The following is an 18,539-nucleotide window of genomic DNA, read 5'->3' as shown; positions in this document are numbered from 1 at the left end:
GATATTTTACCAGAATCTTTCTTAAAAATTGTTTCATCAGTTGGAAAGTTGCAGTGGTGCAATTTTCATTTGGAGAAAACTTGCGAAAAAAATTCTTCTCGTAAAAAATGCTGGTCACCTCGATTTTTTAAATGTTAAGACATATTTTCGACTTGACAATATTCTCTCAATAAATAAATAGCAAATAGTAAATAATATATTTAATACATTATCTTATACATTATTACATGTATACATATATGTATATACTATATCATACTACGTCCAGCTGTGTAAAAAGAGGTTAGCTTTGGGTCATATACAAGTTAGATCGTGGTTACGATTGATATCAAAGTATCTTGCAGTTTCTATAATCAAGAAACATTTCACACATCAAATCAGTAAAAGAGAGGTAGCAAAATCTCACATGCAGGGTGTTCCAAAATTATGTTATTTCCAGGAAATTAAGGGATTCCTGAGGTCATTCGAAGTAACTTTTTCCTTTACAAAAATTTTCTACGAATCTGTCATTGTTCCTGATTAGTCGGACTTTGATAAGACATTTTACCAGAATCTTCCTTAAAAATTGTTTTATTTTTTTATTTTTACTTTTTTAAAGTTACAGCACTGCAATTTTCATTTGGAGAAAACTTGCGGAAAAAATTCTTCTCGTAAAGAATGCTGGTCACCTCGATTTTTTAAATGTTAAGACACATTTTTGACTTGACAATATTCTCTCAATAAAAAAACAATATAACAAAATAAATAAACAACATGTTTAATACATTATCTTATATATGTATTATTACATATACTACGATAGATACATATGTTATAATAACGGAACCTACAACTGTACGCACTATGTCCAGCAACGTGGAGAGAGGTTAGGTCCGGATCATGCGCAGGTTATGGTCCCAGACCGCGTCAACCGTTCGCGGAATTACAAGCGTTGAAACATCGGCGGTTCGCCGAGAATCCGAGAGTCCGCGAATCCTTTTCAACCTGTGACCGAACGGAGCGCGGGACGCTGGACGATGTCCCAGAGAGAAAAAACATAATGCAAAGCAACAAAACGGTGTCTGGTAACGCGAGCGAAGCTTATCCCGGTTGGGTACGTTGGCGCATGATTCAGAGCCGCAATAGAACGTCGGTTCCTGACGCTTGGCGATTCAGCGCGCCGTGTCGATTTTTTTCCTCCGACTGCGGAACCGCCCGAATTTCATTGGGCTTTAACGGATCCCACCCTCTTTACGAGCTGCTCGGTGATAATACGCGCGGCAGGGACGGGCCGCGGGTATCGATAGACGCGACGCGGCGCGGTGCGGCGCGGCGGAGCATCGCACCGTGAAATCGTTCTTTCAGTCGCCGCGCGAAGTGTGCCGGCGTGGCGCGATAACGGCCGCCAGATAATGATACGTGTAACCATTCGCAATATTGTATTACATACACGGTGTCAGAGCATTGTTTCCGACGTGTTTCCCTATCATCCTCCGTCGCGGAATGGCTCCGAACACCACCGCCGCCACCACCATCGAAGCAGTTCCAACGCGCGCATGCGCGTTTTGCAGCGGTTTTTTTCGTTTCGCGTGGAATCTTCGGTCGAAATGGACAGTTGTTGCAGTGATTGTACCACTGCACAGTGGTCTGGTAAGATGCTCTCTGCGGCTTAAATTATTTTAACGTTATTTGTAAGATTTTGAGGTTATAGTAGATCGTTGAATTTCTTTCGATATCAGCTAGAATAGTATTCTGGAAAGTAACATGATTTTAACTTGAATATACAGGATGTCCCAAAATTGTGTTATTTTCGGGAAATAAGAGATACCTGAGGTGATTTGAAGCAACTTTTTCCTGAGCGAAAATGCAATCCGCGGCTTCCTTTGCGAGTTATTAAGGAAAAATAGTGACCAATGAGAGGCGAGCTCAGCTGGCGCGTGGCGACTGAGCCAATGAGCGGAACTGGGTTTCGTTTGCTCGTTGAGTCGGCTGCTTCGCGTCAGCCGAGCTCGCCTCTCATTGGTCAGCGTGTTTCGTTAATAACTCGTTAACGGTGCTTCGTAGAAAATTTTTGTAAAGGAAAAATGTTACTTCAAATGACCTTAGGAATCCCTAATTTCCTGAAAATTAGGGATTTTAATTTGTGTACAAGCTGTTGGACAATTTGGGAGAACTTACTGACCGCTTTTCAAACCTCTCTGCATGGGATGACGATTTTCTTGCATTTAATATTTTGTTTTGATATTACGTCACACTCACTTTTGTCACTTCCCAGAGATCATTGAAAATACAAAATTTATAATAAATTTACGATAAACATTAATTCTGTATGTAAATTTATAACATATTTATAAATAGATTTGTACAGGCTATTGTTTGTGTGTGAATTTTATAACAGTAATTATTTTATATATATGATTGTATTAAAAACAAAATTTATAAGACTACTTAAAATTTATACAATTTGTATTAAATTTGCAGTAAATATTAAGGTTATATTCGAATTGTGTACAAAAAATGTAAAGAATATAAATAAATTTATATATATATAGTGAGATTAAATTTATATAAGAATTCGGCGCTTATAAATAAATTTATAATAGTTGTTTTGTATAAATACTTAAAAATATATTATAATAAACATTAAATTTATATACAAATTTATAATGAAGATTATACTTATCTAAAATCATACAAAATGTAAAGTTTAAAGAAATGTTTATAGAAAGATTTAATTCATCTGAAATTTTATATTAATTTATATTAATTTTACAATAAATTTTGTATTAATGTGAAATTATACAAAAATGTAAAGTTTCAGAATAAATTTATACAGAGATTTAAGATAAATGCTAAGTTTATTTAGAGAAGTTAAACTTGGATCGTAAATATCTAAAAAACTATTAAACTACTGACTATTTACCCTACTGCATCACCCTAAATGCTGTATCAATAGGGACTAGAGACACTATTGAACGATCTCTAGCGGTGTCGATAGGTTTTCCCGCGTTTCCCCATAAAGATCGTGGCCAAACACCTGGTTACACGGCCTCCTCGACGAAAAGAATGGCTGTCACGGTCTTTAAGATTATTATTCGAGGTTTTTGATGTTTTTCGGAGGGATTCAGTGCGGTCAGAGTTCTGGCTGTCAGCGATCGTTTTGCTCAAATTGACCGCGTTCCCTTTCCACGCCGAAACGGGCCCGATTGTCAAAGTTCATCGGACTGTGAAAGACATGGGGCGATATTGTATGGGAATTTCATTGGGCCTCTACCTACCAATCACAGTCCCGTTCGGTAATCGAATAAATAACACGAGCGGTTGACCGACGAATCGCTTCATTAACCTGGAATACTGACTTACGGAATCATCGTACCGAAGCCGAACTGTTTTTTCCGACTCCAGAGAAGATATTTCTTCTCGTGACACATTCAGTATGCAAATTGGAAATTGGAAATTTCGGGAACTTTAATTTTTGAAGAAAGCGTTACATTTTTAGGGATATATTAATTTTGTGACAATTTTTCGGTTAATACGTTTTTTTTTAGACACCCGGTATATAAATTGGAAATTTGAAGTCTCTCAGGACAGAATTTTTACTTGTTGGAAAAAGGATTGCATTGCTACTTTTATTACTTTTTTAATTTGATTACTTTTCTAGTTTTCTAATTTTATTACTTTTTTAATTTTATTATTTTTCTAATTTTATTACTTTTCTATTTTTATTACTTTTCTAATTTTATTACTGTTAAAACTATAAGATTTTATAAAATGATGTTATTTAATTGAAAAGATGAATTAAGAGTAGTTCTATTCTGACATAATCTCGTTTTTTAATATTATAGCGAAGACAGTTTTTTGTTTGACTGAATATATCAAAAATGTTTATCAAAAATATATGTTTGTTAGAAAATTTCGAGTAATTAAAAATAATCTTAAAAATCGCTAACACCGAAATATCTGCCAAACGTTCAAATGGAGCCCATAAAATTGTACACACTTTAGTGGACGATCAGGGTGATCAGATTGAATGTACGGAAGTCGTAGTACTCGGACAGCAAGCAAGCGTCATAACCAAAAAACAATAGGACAGAACGATCGACGAATCGGATCGGGCAGAGGGAAAGAAAATATTTGGGGACCTCGTCACGCGTCCTCGGAGATTGCACACGCGACGAGTGCTGGTAAGTTGGCGGCGCCGAAATATCGCGAAATCACCGAATTTCGTATTCCCGGATGGTAGGCTAGTCAGCTTCTGACAATACCGCCCAAGTGACGTCGCCGCGTATGTATGTGGTGTGTGTACACCTTACTGTGCCGTACGAAACGTCCGCCTGACCCCGTCGCAGCAATGTCCTCAAGCCTGCGCGAAACGATCAAGCAGCGCCGCCGAGACTTTCCGGGTTTCTTTGAAATCATCGGCGATCGTTTCACCGACTGTTCTTCTCGACACGAGTTTCATCGATAGCATGCATTCACAGACACTATGAAATCATCGACGAATATTGTCATCGAGAAACATTCTGTGTTAGATCTGGGTTAGATCTAGGTTAGGTCTAGATTAGGACTTAGTTAATTAGCTTCTTAAGACCTCCGAGCAGCCAAAGAACCTTTTAGCATAACTGGAAGACGCCAGAGAACCTAACGGCTACTTTCCTAAACCCAGATCTAACCAAGAGCTAACCAAGATTTAACACAGAATGAGCATCGATGATTTCATAGCGTCGGTGAACTCGTATAGAGGAAAACATAGTTGGCGAAGTGATTCAAGTGTTGCCAAAATTTGCCACCTTCAATTTTAATAAATCCGTATAGACAAATTCAATGATTCGTGGATTAAAGAAAAAGTCAGTGGCAACACTGTTCATAGACATACGCGGTGACAAAAGATCGACCCGCCACCTATAGTAACCAGCAGAGGTTAGATTAAGATAATTAATCGTTAGGACAGTTCTTTTAGTTTTAAGATTACGTTCACTTAGTTGACTAACTTCTAAGGAACGCAGGAAAAAAGTATCAGTTGGAAATATGTCGTTAAAGTAAAATGATCTCGAATAAAAAACGTTCCTAACAAATCATGTCTGAGTATATTTTCGCAATGGATTTGCATGGTTGTCTTAAAAATCATGTCTCAGCATTTCAACAAATTTTATTTATAGGCTCAAATAAAAATGTTAAAGAATGAAAGTTGTTTATCTTTTTTGTCATTCCAAGTAATAGCAAAATTTAATAAAATGTATTTTAGATGCAACCATCTAGATTTAACGAGATACACTAAGGTTATAGTCATCAGAACCTAACCTCAAACCTTCGGTAACACTAACTCAGTGATAGTCACATAAGCTTGAGTCGCCGGATTCCTAAGAAATCTGATTAACGTAAAGAGACTCCCAAGATTACAAGCCTAAGCTGGACCCAATCGACCTAATCGTCAGGACCTAACCTCAAACCTTTAGTAATACTATTTCGCAGGTAGACACCCAAGATTAACTTATCGGAAGCTTAAGAATGCCAAGGAACCTCTGAACAGTGTTACAAGATTACAAGCCTAAGCTAGACTAAATTGGATGCAATAGTGATTTAATCATCAAAACCTAACTCTAAATGTTCAGTAACACTATTTCAGATTATGTCGCCGGAGCTCAAGTCATTAGAAACCTAGGATCCTAAACGGAATCACAAGAGGCCATATTTAAGATTGATTTAATATCAGCTAATTGGTGTAATCATCAGGACGTAACCTCAAACTGTCAGTAACGTTCGTTCGGTAACAGATATCTAAGCTAGACTCGGCAGAAACTTAAGAAGCTTGAATAGAATTACAAGAACGCAAACCTAATCTGGATTTAATAGGATCCAATAGTGGTCCAAACCGAAAATTTTCAATTAAATTTTATTGAAAAAAATTTATTTTCAATAAATCAATTAATTCAGTAGCAGACTCATTAGAAGGCTAAGAAACCTAAGGAACCTGAACAAAGGTATCAGATTGCGAAGCTAGGCGAAATTTAATTGGATCCAATAATTATTGAATCAATTGGAGCTAACTTCAAATCGTTAGTAATACTAACTCAGTGATAGACACCTAAGTTTTCTAAGAATTCTAAGAATCGTGAAAAAATCTAGAAAGATTCGTAAGACTACAAACTTGAGCTAGGCTCAATAGCATCTAATAGGGATTTAATCGTCAGGACGTAACCTCAAATCATCGGTAATATTAACTCAGCAAGAACAACCAAAGGATGACTCATCAGAAGCCTAAGAAACCTGAACAGAATCGCTAGAAGTCAAATCAGCTGAACACCAGCTAATAGCGGTAACCATCATCAGAATCTAACCTAAAACCTCCAATAACGCTATTTCAGTAGATAAGATCTGAGTGTAGCCTCGATGGAAGCCTGTGAAACCAAAATAGATATTACGAAGAAAGTTATGTATATCAATAAAAATTGATAGCATTGAAACTTTATATTCATCACGGAAAATGTTTTTGAAGGAAAATTTCCAATTCTGAATTTCACAAATTAATTGTGAAGGTTTACATGGATTATGTGGTTCACATAATCTCTCACACAAATCCCAAGAAACGGGAATTTGGTTTATTTGCCATAACTACCATCATTTCTGGCTTTCTTACTGGGTTTAAAATATCCAAAACAAATTTGTATCAGTCACTATCGCAAAATCGTGATGTAATTCGCAGAAAGTCGACAAGTAACGACCGGGATAACAATTTTTCGCTGGAACGCCGTCGGCCTAACGGCTCTCGCGCGGAGGTTAATTGCCACCCGGCAGCTTCGTTTTTCTTCCGGCAGGCGGCGGGGGGACAGGAACGTGCCGCGTGATCGAGCTCGCATCAAAAATTCGCAATGGAAGACAATGCCGGTTGATTTGGAAAAGCGCGTATCGATGGGCCGGTCCGGTCAGCGGATCACGAGGGGTAAATCCGCGGGAGAAAGAGCGTCGCAAGTTCGGCGGCGGGGGGAGCGGCGGGCTCGGGGCGAGAAAGGAGGTAAAAAAAAAATTTGAACGGCCGAGGCATTTTGTTTCCGATCGTTGCACGAATGAGCCGGCAAATTGGAGTCGAATTTAGCCGGGCTTTTGCGAGCCGTTTAAACCTTTCGCTATACCGTGGCGGCTCTGTAGAGTTTGCTGCACGCAAATGAAGAATTGTCAGCCAAATACAGTTCGAGAGTGGTAAGGGGGCGGCAGCAGGGGATGAATGGGGCGTAATGCCGGGTCTACCCTGATTGTTGCCCTCTTCTCCCTTCCTCGACCTCTCGAACCCATCGGAATTTCCAGTACGAATTTCCGTCGGTGCCTGCGACGTCACTTCCGTCCCAGGGACAAGCGGAATCGTCAGGCTGCGGCTCCGCTCCGCGTTTAGGCTCGTGCCGACGCTTTTCCCGCCACGGACTCTTATCTTGCCGCAGCGGTCCGAAATCCTAAATACGTGGCCAAAATACCGAAAATGTGTTTTATCGTAGATTCGTGTCAAAGGATGTTTGAGATACTTTATCGATTGTCTCTATGGTGGGGTGTAGGTGAAAGTGGTCACATTTCTTTAACCACAAACCCAAGAAATAGGGGCGAGAATTTCTGTAAAAATTATGCCAAGTTATGAATTTTGTGGTTCATTTTTTGGGAGAAGCTGACGCACAGTGGTCTTAAATTTTAAATATAAAGGCCAAAACCTCTGAAAAGGAATTTTCGAACTAAGAATTTTTATAAAAATCGTACGAAGTTATGCATCATGGTTAACTGTTTCAGACAAATTTCGCACAGCGGTCCGAAATCCTAAATATGTGGCCAAAACCTCTAAAAAGTAGTTATCTCGTAGGTTCATTTGAACTGTTGATTAGGATACTTTATCGATCTCGCTATAACAAGGAATAGGTGAAAATGATCACGTTTTTATACCAGGGGTCTCAAAAACATAGGAGTAAGAATTTTCACAAAAATCATATAGAGTTACGAATTCTGGTCCACTGTTTGGAAAAGGCCTCGTACAGTGGTCTTAAATTCTAAACACATGGCCAAAATCTCTAAAAATGGATTTCGACTTGTATCACCATATTAGTCCCTTCCACTATATTTCTTTCGAATGTTATGAATGATATTCAATTTCTTTTTGAAATTTCAAGTGCAGATTCGTAATCAACGCCCACGAGAACCGTCAGTCACAAATTTTCAACGGAATCCGAGTCGTTTGAACGTTTTGGCCACGTTTTCGGGATTTGAGCCCACCGTGTATCAGGACTTTTCACCACCTAGATAACCATCCCCGGTCAGGTTTCTGGTCGAAATACAATTTCTCTTGATGCCAACTTCGTTCGGGATGAATATTTTACATAAATAAATGCAACGCGCGCAGCTCTGATTTTTCCGCTGAATTTCAGAGCGGATGCTGTCTGTTATTTATTTCTTTGGGATCGTTTGTTTTGTGGCCATTGTTTGTTAGACTAGGACTCAGCTGGGTGGTTTCGCCCGTTGGACACGAGTCAAAGGAAATTATTATTTTCATGTGTAGAACGGACTAGAACAAGTGAAATTCGTTTCACAAGGCATTTTCATACGTTGCTTTGTAAAATCTGAAGTGGAAAAGATAATTTACTTTGTCGATTAGACGATTCTTGATGGTAAAAGCGAATTAATAGTTTCGGTAATATTTTTCCACAATTTCATATGCTTCTGCATAAGATTCCATATTATATACGATGTGTGATAATCGATCTGATAAAAATACTATACAGGGTGTCTCAGTTAGAAGATGTCACTTCTCTAACTTTTTCCTTCCATTTTTTCACTTCCAATACTGAAAAACAGTATTTCAAACTTTACTTTGACTTTATTTAAACTTTACTTTGACTTTGTTTAAACTTTATTTTGACTTTGTTTAAACTTTATTTTGCTCGGAATTTCGAGTTTCAACTGAGCGCCAACCTAAACGTTCGAACCGATCGTCGCGCCAGTGTTACCAATAGTAGAGGTCGCCAGGCAGTGTTGCCAACATCGCAGCGTTATTAGGTTAGGTTCTGTAATATGTATATATTATATATATATATATTAATTGCACGAATAATTAAATTAAATAAAATTAAAATAAATTTATTAATTAAATAAAAATTAATTGCACGAATAAGGTATTAATGAACGACATATATATATATATATATATATATATATATATATATATATATATATATATATATATATATATTATATTAATTGCACAAATATATATATATATATTCGAGCAATTAATTTTTTAAACGGACCATTTAACGTAATTGGCAACGCTAACGTGTTCAACAAGAGAATTAATAATAGTTCAAGTGCATTGAAATAGTGTTCGCGTACAGTGCTGTTCCTCCGGAAATATTCTCACGTGTTTTCGGCGTCTGGCAATCGTCCGTGTTTATGAAGTGATAACGGTTCTCAAATGTTGAATCTGAAAAACATGTTTTCCCGAGTCCTCCGATACGAATGATCGCCGATAAGGAAAAATATGTTCGGTACATATTTGTTCTCGTGTTCGCTGTCCATCTCGACGGGGCTGGTTACACGTTGAAGTAGCGACTTCGGGAACGATTCGTTTCTAAATTATATAATATAATACAGACATTCCCGCGGTGCAAATTCATTGCAAGTCTGCCCGGCAAAATCGGGCGCCGACAGAAAAACGTTCATTCGACAATCACGACCTATTTTTCCAAGAGCGTTTCATCCCTCTTCAGGTTGAATAATGTATATATCCCAAGAACGTGAATATTTTTAATGATTCGAATCAACGATAAATCCGTCTCTCGTCCCCGGGCAAATTGCGAAACGGTATTAAAATACGGGCGCAATTTTCCGAGAGAGAATTATTGATAAATATTAACCCCTCGATGACTTCTTATAGATAATCGATAATTCATTAAAGTCTCCCGTTGCGCCTTCCATAATATTTCGCATGAAATTCGTTTCGCTGCTTTCAGTCCTTAAATGTCCGAATACGCAAATAATCATCCTGTTCATAAATAATATCCAACGTGTATTAAAAAAGTCATTACGTATTAGTATCGTTAAATTGCAATTTAATTACATTATAATAGAACAAATACAAATAATATATATTATTATATATTATTATTTAATAATATATATAATATAAGTAATATATATATTATTATTATAATATAGTAATATATATAGTAATATATAATATAGTAATATATTATTATTTGTATTATAGTGTAATAAAAATGTAGTAAATATTATTATACATTATAATTAAATTTTTATATATTAAATATAAATAATATTTTATTTATTATATAAAAATTTAATTATAATGTATAATAATATTTACATTTATTACACTATATATAATACAAATAATAATATATGTTACTATATTATATATCACTATAATACTAATAATATATAATAATATATGTATAATATAACAGATATAAATAACGTAACACATACGAATAATATTGTGTATTACCATACTATAATATAATAAATATAAATAACGTTATATATTATTATTATTATAGTATAAAATAACAGATATAAATGTTCTTGTATGAACATTATGATTATATTATAATATAACAAATACAGATAACGTATATTATTATATTTTAACATAATAAATGTGTGTATAATTATTGTAATTATATACTACAATACAATGAACGTAAATAACATTATATATTATAAAATAAATATAAATAATATTACATACTATAAAATAAATATAAATATTATTACACATTACAAAATAAACATAAGTTATATTATATATTACTGTATATTCTAATTAAAACTATGAAAAATATGAAATGCAGTCACTCACCCTTAATATCCCGTAGAACGCTCGCAATGATGTGCGAATCGCCAATCGTGGTGCGTGAAAACACCATCAACCGTACGCCTGAAACAAAAATAAAACGATCACGTCGAGATCATATGCCCATAACACGAGATTAAAGGGTTACACATCGGCGACTTTCTCCGCGGCAGACATCATCGCACGGTGAAGTTCGCTGGTAGGAACGGGATGCGGAAAATTTCGCCCGGTTTAACTTCCCGACGGTAGAATTACAGAACAACGCGTAGATAACAAGCCACATCGGGATCGCATTTAAATTTCTCTGAACTTTCGGCGCCGGGGCCCGTTTCGTGCGCGGTTCCCCGTTGCCCTTAACGATATTTAAAAGGCCACTGAAACTGCGATCCGCGGCAGGCGATTAAGGGCATCGCAAGACTACCAACTTCTTCCTACATAATGCATCCGCGTTTACAAGGAGCTTTCATCGCCGAACCGGGCGAAATTGATTCGCCGTTGCCTGTTAACCAGCTCGTTTTAATGAACTTTCGGGGCGAAGGGCGAGTTTAATCGTTGGCGAACCTACTATCCGAGAGAACGTTCTTCGATTAGGTGATGTCTTTTTGGTCTCGATGACCTTGGAAAATGTTGTCACTTGTATGTTTGTGAAAAAACGTTATTGATATATTAATACCGGCTGACTTGACATCATATCGCTTAATACCTGACGCAGAACTAACCTAAACGCAAGCTAGACCTAACCTAGAGAATAATTATGGATTATTCGTGTATATATATGTGCACTATGTATTTTCGAATTAAATCGCTGTTTGTATCATATTCTGTAATCCGGAGGATATTTTGCTCGTTTAATACATAAATCATTATAATGATATATGGATTCGGATAAATTAGAAGTGCTATGTATTTATTATGGAATTTCTGTTGGAAAGTTAATGTAAATATTAATTTATAATTGTATAGAACGCATTGTACAAAGGTAATTGTATATTTATAAAATCATTTGACACGAAACGTTCCCAGATACTGTTCCTATAAATTCGCATAACATTAAAGGTTGCAAGTAGTTGCACTCGACATTTAGATACGGCTCCTCGCAATTGTTTAAACTTTCGTATGAAACAAGTCTCGTGTCTGTCACTTTCAAGATTTTCCACGTAACCCTCCTCAGAGTTTACATCGTTACAAATGTCGCGATATTTATACACGGATCGCATAATTCTCAGACGCTAGTTGAACGATGAATACACGTCTATCAATGTAATGTTATTTATCAGTAGTAATAACAAAATGTTAATTTGAGCCTATTTCCAATAAGCACTGGACGTCTTAAAGATATCCATTTTACGTCCATTTTAGGTCTGAACGTCGTACGCCTTAAGATAGACGTCTTTAAGACGTCTTATTCTCGACGTCCAGGACGGCTAATGGACGCCTACAGAACGTCTTAAAAACGTCCATAAGACGTCTCGATTCGTAACACAGGACGTTTCTAAGCCGTTCGAAGGTCGTTCGTAGGATATTCGGAACGTCTTATAGACGTCTTACAGACGTCTTAAAGACGTTTTTATGCTGTCCGAGATTAATTCTTGCTCCAATAATTCTTAGAATAATTCAGTTCATAGAACAATTGATCTCCCTTCGAACTTCCAAATTTCGTTTTCCGAGTATCGTCGCCGCACTCGTATTCACCTAAAATATACGTGTCTATTGGGTTGGCAACTAAGTAATTGCCGATTTGTCCAATGAAATAAACATTTTTTTTTTACTTGGAATGAAGTTTAATCTGTAATGTATTTTCCATTTTGTTCGACGACCTTTTGCCATCTCTCTGACAACTTGAAAATTCCACGCTCGTAGAAAGTCTGATCTTTTTCGGCCGAAAACTGAGTTAAGTGAGATTTTACAGCGTCATCATCGTTAAAAGTTTTACCACGAAGGGAGTTGTCCAGGGATCGAAATAAGTGGTAATCCGATGGCGCGAGATCAGGGCTATATGGTGGGTGTAACATCGATTCCCAACCAATATCCATCAATTTTTGCCAAGTGGACAAAGACGCGTGCGACCTAGCATTGTCCTGCTGGAAAATGACACCTTTACGATCGACCAATTCTGGTCGCTTTTCCTTGACCGCTGCATTCAATTTGTCCAGTTGCTAACATTCACGGATAATAAAAAATAACATAATAATAATAATAATAATTTTATAATATAACATTTACGGATATCATAAAAATGGGAGTGAGAGACATCCATAACTGAAATCGGCAATTACTTAGTTGCCAACCCAATAGTTCCCAAATAAAATCGCTTTGGCCTACACGGTGTCCCAAAAGTTACGCAATCACAGGATACGAGGGGTTTCTGAGGACATTTGAAGTAAGTATTTTCTTTGCAAAAATGTTCTCAGAGGCATCGTTAACGAGTTATTAACGAAAAACACTGACCAATGACAGGCGAGGCGCGAGGCAGCCAAGCCAATAAGCGGTCGAAGCCCAGCATATAATATAATAATAATAATTTTATAATATAACATTTACTGATATCATAAAAATGGGAGTAAGAGACATCTATAACTGAAATCGGCAATTACTTAGTTGCCAACCCAATATAATAGTCCGATATCTCGGACTCTGTCGCTTCAAAGAATGCCCAATCGAATCTGAACAAAAGAAAAGTATCTCCAAAATCGCAGGCATCCGATTTTGTCCAGGAAAAACGTGTTCCCAGCCCGGCGCGTCGTCGGCACGAATTTGATCATTTATTTATCCGTAAACGGGTTCGAAAGCTTCGGCACGGTCGCCGGGCGAACAGAATAGACGGCGGCATCGAGCAAGGGGGCGTGCACGTCGGTCGAAAGCGAGACGTCACGTGGTTAAGATTCATTAAAATCGCAAACACGGCCGGATCCCGTTCAGAAGCGGCGGTCGCCGCGCCGCGGCCAAACCGAAAAGGGAAGCGGCACGAACAAAACGAGAAGAAACGCGTAGAAGGGGGGGGGGGAGGTGCGGTTTTCGAGGGGTGGTTGGGTCGGAAGGAAATTCGTAGAGCCAACCGTATTTTTTTTGCCGATGCCCGGTGGCCGGCGAGAGCGCTTAATTAGCTGCACATCCGCGCCGCGGGGAAACGTTACATCATGAAATGTTTCGAAGCCGGCCGGCGCTGATTACGCCGGACCTGCGTTTACACGGCGAGAAAACTTCGGAATTATTCTCGATTATTCAAATTCGCAACCCTTGCCGCGAGCCGCGGCGAGAGGCACCGATTCAAATTTATGCAAAAATCCGGCAACGCGAACCGCCGTTCTTATTAATATGGATCAATTTTACGTGCATCCCCCGCCGGTGCCGATTCCTGTTTCTCCGGCTCGTACTCCACCCCCCACTCCGGCCGCTCCCGCCTTCCTTGCTTCATCTCCTTTGCGTCGCGTAGCCACGAATTGGACCACCCGAGCGACCTGCTGCTTCCCAAGAGTCGAACGGTAACGAGCGCTTTCTCACCGGAAAGTGTTCACTGGTGTCTCCCCCTACGGCGCACGGCCCGCGTGAGTCATCGAACGTTTTCGCCTGACGCGCCCGACTGTCACGTGTGCGCGACGTTCGGCGGTCCGGGAATTCGCTTTCTTTGGCTTAAATTATTTCAGCGTTTAAGGTTATAGTACAGTAGGTCGTTGAATTCGTCTCGACACCAGCGAGAATATTATCGAGTCGAATATATGTATATATTGACGATTAAAAAATCGAGGTGACCAGCATTTTTCGTAAAAAGATAATTTGTTTTTGGAAGCTTTTATATTCTAATATATGGAAAAGCGAATATTGGCCAACTTTTGTTGGAAACATTTTTTTTTCTGCCGCTCTGGAATATCGTGGTTTGCTTCGAAATTGGATGCGAGCCCGCAGTGGTCTGGAACGCGATAATTTTTGGTCAAAATTAAATAATTTCTATGATCGAACACGTGGGAAAATTATTTTCTCAAATACCGCGAATTTCTAAGCTAAACATCACTAAAAGGACATTTCGTGTAGCAGATTGTTAAATACGTTTTTAGTATAAATTTCGTCTTTTTAGAAATTTCTACGGTTTTCGATATAAATATGTGTCAAAAATTTAGTAATGATAATAAAAATATTATGTGAAAAATAAAATAAAAAATAAAAAGGAATAAAAAGTGAAATTCTGCACAATTCAAATAAGTACCTGGTGCACTTATTATTATCGGTAGTTAATTGAATTAAAAAAAAAGAACAGCTCTGTATATAATAATTTTATATTTCAATAATCGTAAAGTGAGCTTCCTTAAAATCGCCTTAGTAATTAATAGAAATGAACAATAATTGCATCACAATGCGACTCTCACGTTCAATGATCTACTTGTATAGTTTTCTTCAATTGTTTATTTTTAATTTGTTGTTTACTGAAATACTTTTCTCTGTGTTTGTATTGGCTACGGACAGCGTGTTTGCCGGTTCAAATTATAATTTGCAATTATGCGACCAAATGAAACTATACGATCGGCCACTACATTTGCATCAACAATATTTTAACAATATTATTTCGATAATATTATTAAATAAATAGAATCATTTGCAATGCAAATCAATACTATGATAGATTAAATTTTGATTGCCCATATTGCACTTTCCGACAATATATATTTAGGATTGTTTAAATATTATCATGTAAACAACTTCTAATACTAAATATACATTATTATTAAATAAATATTAATATTATTATTCTTATTAATTTGCTATTATTATTATTTTATCGATAAAATCAATATATTGTCAAGTATCGATATTTTATCGATATAATCGATATATCATAAAGTATCGATATTTTATTGACAATATCGATACATCGTTAAGTATCGATGTTTTGTTGATATTATCATGTATTAATATTTTGTTGATAATAACGATATATCGTTAAATATCGATATTTTCTTTATATTATCGATATGCTTTCAACTATCGAAATTATCGATATATCTTCAACTATTGATATTATTGGTATACCTTTAACTATATCGATATTCTCGATATACTTTCAACTATCGATATAGCTTCAACTATTGATATTATCGATATACCTTCAATTATCGATATAGCTTCAAGTATCGATATTATCGATATTCCTTCAACTATCGATATTATCGATATAGTTTCAACTATCGATATTATCGATATACCTTCAACTATCGATATTATCGATGTTCATATTCATATTCAGTACCCATATTTGATCGATATCATCGATATTTCGTCGATACTATCGATATATCGTAAAATATTGATATACCGTCGATATCATCGATATATCGTTAAGTATAGATAAGGTATCGATACGATATCGACGATTCGATAGCCGAATTTCCAGAATTGCGGCAAAGATAAAAATTCGAAAGACGTGAGAAATGTACCGAAAGGGTTCCGTTCCAAAGAAAAGAAAAAAATGCAAAAATGCACAGAATCCACCAGTGTCTTCGAAAGCACAGGAGATCGCAGTCTGATTTTCTATCGTAAGAAGGAATGTGCCACACACTGTTGCATCAGTGGAATAATATGCGGGCCGTGCCGTGGTACGGGGAACGATGCTTAACAGTTTTTATCTCGGTATGCGGTAATCTGTGCGGTGCGCTGTGCCGCGCTGTGCGGCGCGCCGCTCCTCGGCTCTCGGCTCGGCTCGGCGCGTCGTCGTTCTCCTTCGCCCGGGCAGATTAAAGCGAATCTTATTATATCGAATGACGGGATCACGTGATCAATCACAAAAACACACAACGGAACTGTCGTGGCTCTAATACGAACCGGAGGAAGACAGCGATACTCCGGGAACGGGCCACCCGTCGTGAACCTGGAATGTGGAACTGTACCGACAGGGCCGGCAGTGCTCCTCTCTTCGCCCCTTATCGATCATTCCGTTCCATCTGCGATCCAACTTTCTTAAAATCCATTTCCACGGCCCCCTTGCAATTTCTATGATAATCCCCCCCTCCACCGCCCCCCTCGAAACTGGGATATACGCCTCAAATTTCCATGCCTTTGAGCCAATTTTTGCTTCGCAGAAGCTTTCGTTAAATACGTTAATTTTTATTCAATGCATTAAATATGGATTTCGATTTTTCAGATGTTTCTGTCTTTGCAAATATTTTCCTAATTGGATAGAAATTGGTAATTTGATAATATGTAATATGAAATAAGAAAAGCTGTTCTTGATTCCAATTCTGTTTATTAGAGAAATAAACGGCGGAGCCTCTGCGCTTAATTCCGTGCCCGCCCGTATCTCTGTGCCCCTATTCCTGTGCTCGACCATACTTCTGTGTCTGCCTGTACTTCTGCGCCCCCTGTTTCTACCTTAAAGGTATCTCCAGCAATTACTGTGCTCCTTTTAATAACGTTTCCAATCTGTTTTGCCTTCCCCGTAATATTGTTTTCGCAAAGTGAGGTTAGGTTCGATTACGCGGTCTGATACAAGAGCTCTGATACATAAGCTTGACGCAACCTTATTTCTGGATTTATGCATAGAACTATGCATGATTAGGATTTTTAGTGCTGAATGAAATCCTCTTACTATACAGGGTGTCCATCAATAAGCGTCGTTTGAAATAACAGGTGTGAATGGTTGACCCTATGAAAAATGTATTTTTATTTTTTTATGCGTGGTTTATTTTATGGTTTTTTATGCGTGGAATGCGTTAACGCAAGAAAAAAATTTTGGACGGCATTTATTGATGGACACCCTGTATAATACAGGACGTTTTGTACGATATGAATCGCATTAATAATTTAATTTCGGCGATGTCAGAAGAACTGTGCCAATTTGTCAGGATGGTCATATCTTTTCCTAATCATTTTTATATTATAATTAGTATGAATCAAAATGACCTCTTGCTTCTTCAAACAAAAATTGCATCAATGCAACTTTCCGCTTGATAAAACAATTTTAGAGAAAAATTATGGTTGAATATCTTAAAAAATTATTAGGACAAATCGGGACAAAATGTGATCATCCGTTTACGGTGCCTCGCTGGCATCGCTTCAGTAAAAGTTTTTAATAAAAAATTTCTTTCGAAAGTTTTCCTATTCTAATACATAGAGAAGAGAATACCGACCAACTTTTGTTCGAAACATTTTGTTGCCAGAACGACGGAAATGTTTGAAAAATTGTGAAATCATGAGCGCTCAGTGCGCGACGACTGCGAATCAAAAACATAAAATAACGTAGCAAGTAGCAAGAAACTGCACTTAAAATTTACGTGGCATTGTTGACAACAGTCTAAACTTTCATATAAAAAAAGTCCTACATTGAACATTTTTAAACATTCTTTTATAAGAGTTGTCAAAGTTTCAAATGTTAGAAAGCCAAAATTTTTCTTCCATGAGCTATGCGATGCTTTTGACACGCACGAGCAAAGTCTGAATAATCGGGAACAATGTCAGAGGAACTTCGTCAATTTTTCAGAATGTCATAATTTTTCTCTTTCTTTTTTTAAACTATGACTGGCTTAACCATAAGTCCCTGGGTTCAAGCAAAAATTACCGCAATGCGTCTGTTGAAACTCGAAACTGAACTTGAAACGAAGGATACAATGCAATAACTTATTAAAAAAAAGGTTATCAATAAAAGGTAATTTTGTTACTAAAAAAATGGAGGTTATAATAATCAGAATTTTATATGAAATATTACGGGTACTTGGCTTTCAGCTAAATGGCA

At 37.2% G+C, this 18,539-nt stretch overlaps 1 protein-coding gene across 4 annotated transcripts in view; it reads right to left on the bottom strand.

Annotated features, from left to right (window-relative positions):
* LOC117225653 (uncharacterized) overlaps positions 1-18,539 on the bottom strand; it is a 1,038,968-nt gene that overhangs the window by 452,789 nt on the left and 567,640 nt on the right. For all 4 annotated transcript variants that reach the window (XM_076526304.1, XM_076526306.1, XM_076526305.1 and 1 more), the window contains one exon: positions 10,829-10,906. The gene's annotated coding sequence lies outside the window, so the exon portion shown is untranslated. The remainder of the gene's footprint in view (positions 1-10,828; positions 10,907-18,539) is intronic.

This window comes from Megalopta genalis, chromosome 14 (assembly GCF_051020955.1).
Source record: "Megalopta genalis isolate 19385.01 chromosome 14, iyMegGena1_principal, whole genome shotgun sequence".
Lineage (NCBI taxonomy): Eukaryota > Metazoa > Arthropoda > Insecta > Hymenoptera > Halictidae > Megalopta > Megalopta genalis.
This window is presented reverse-complemented; position numbering and strand designations above follow the sequence as displayed.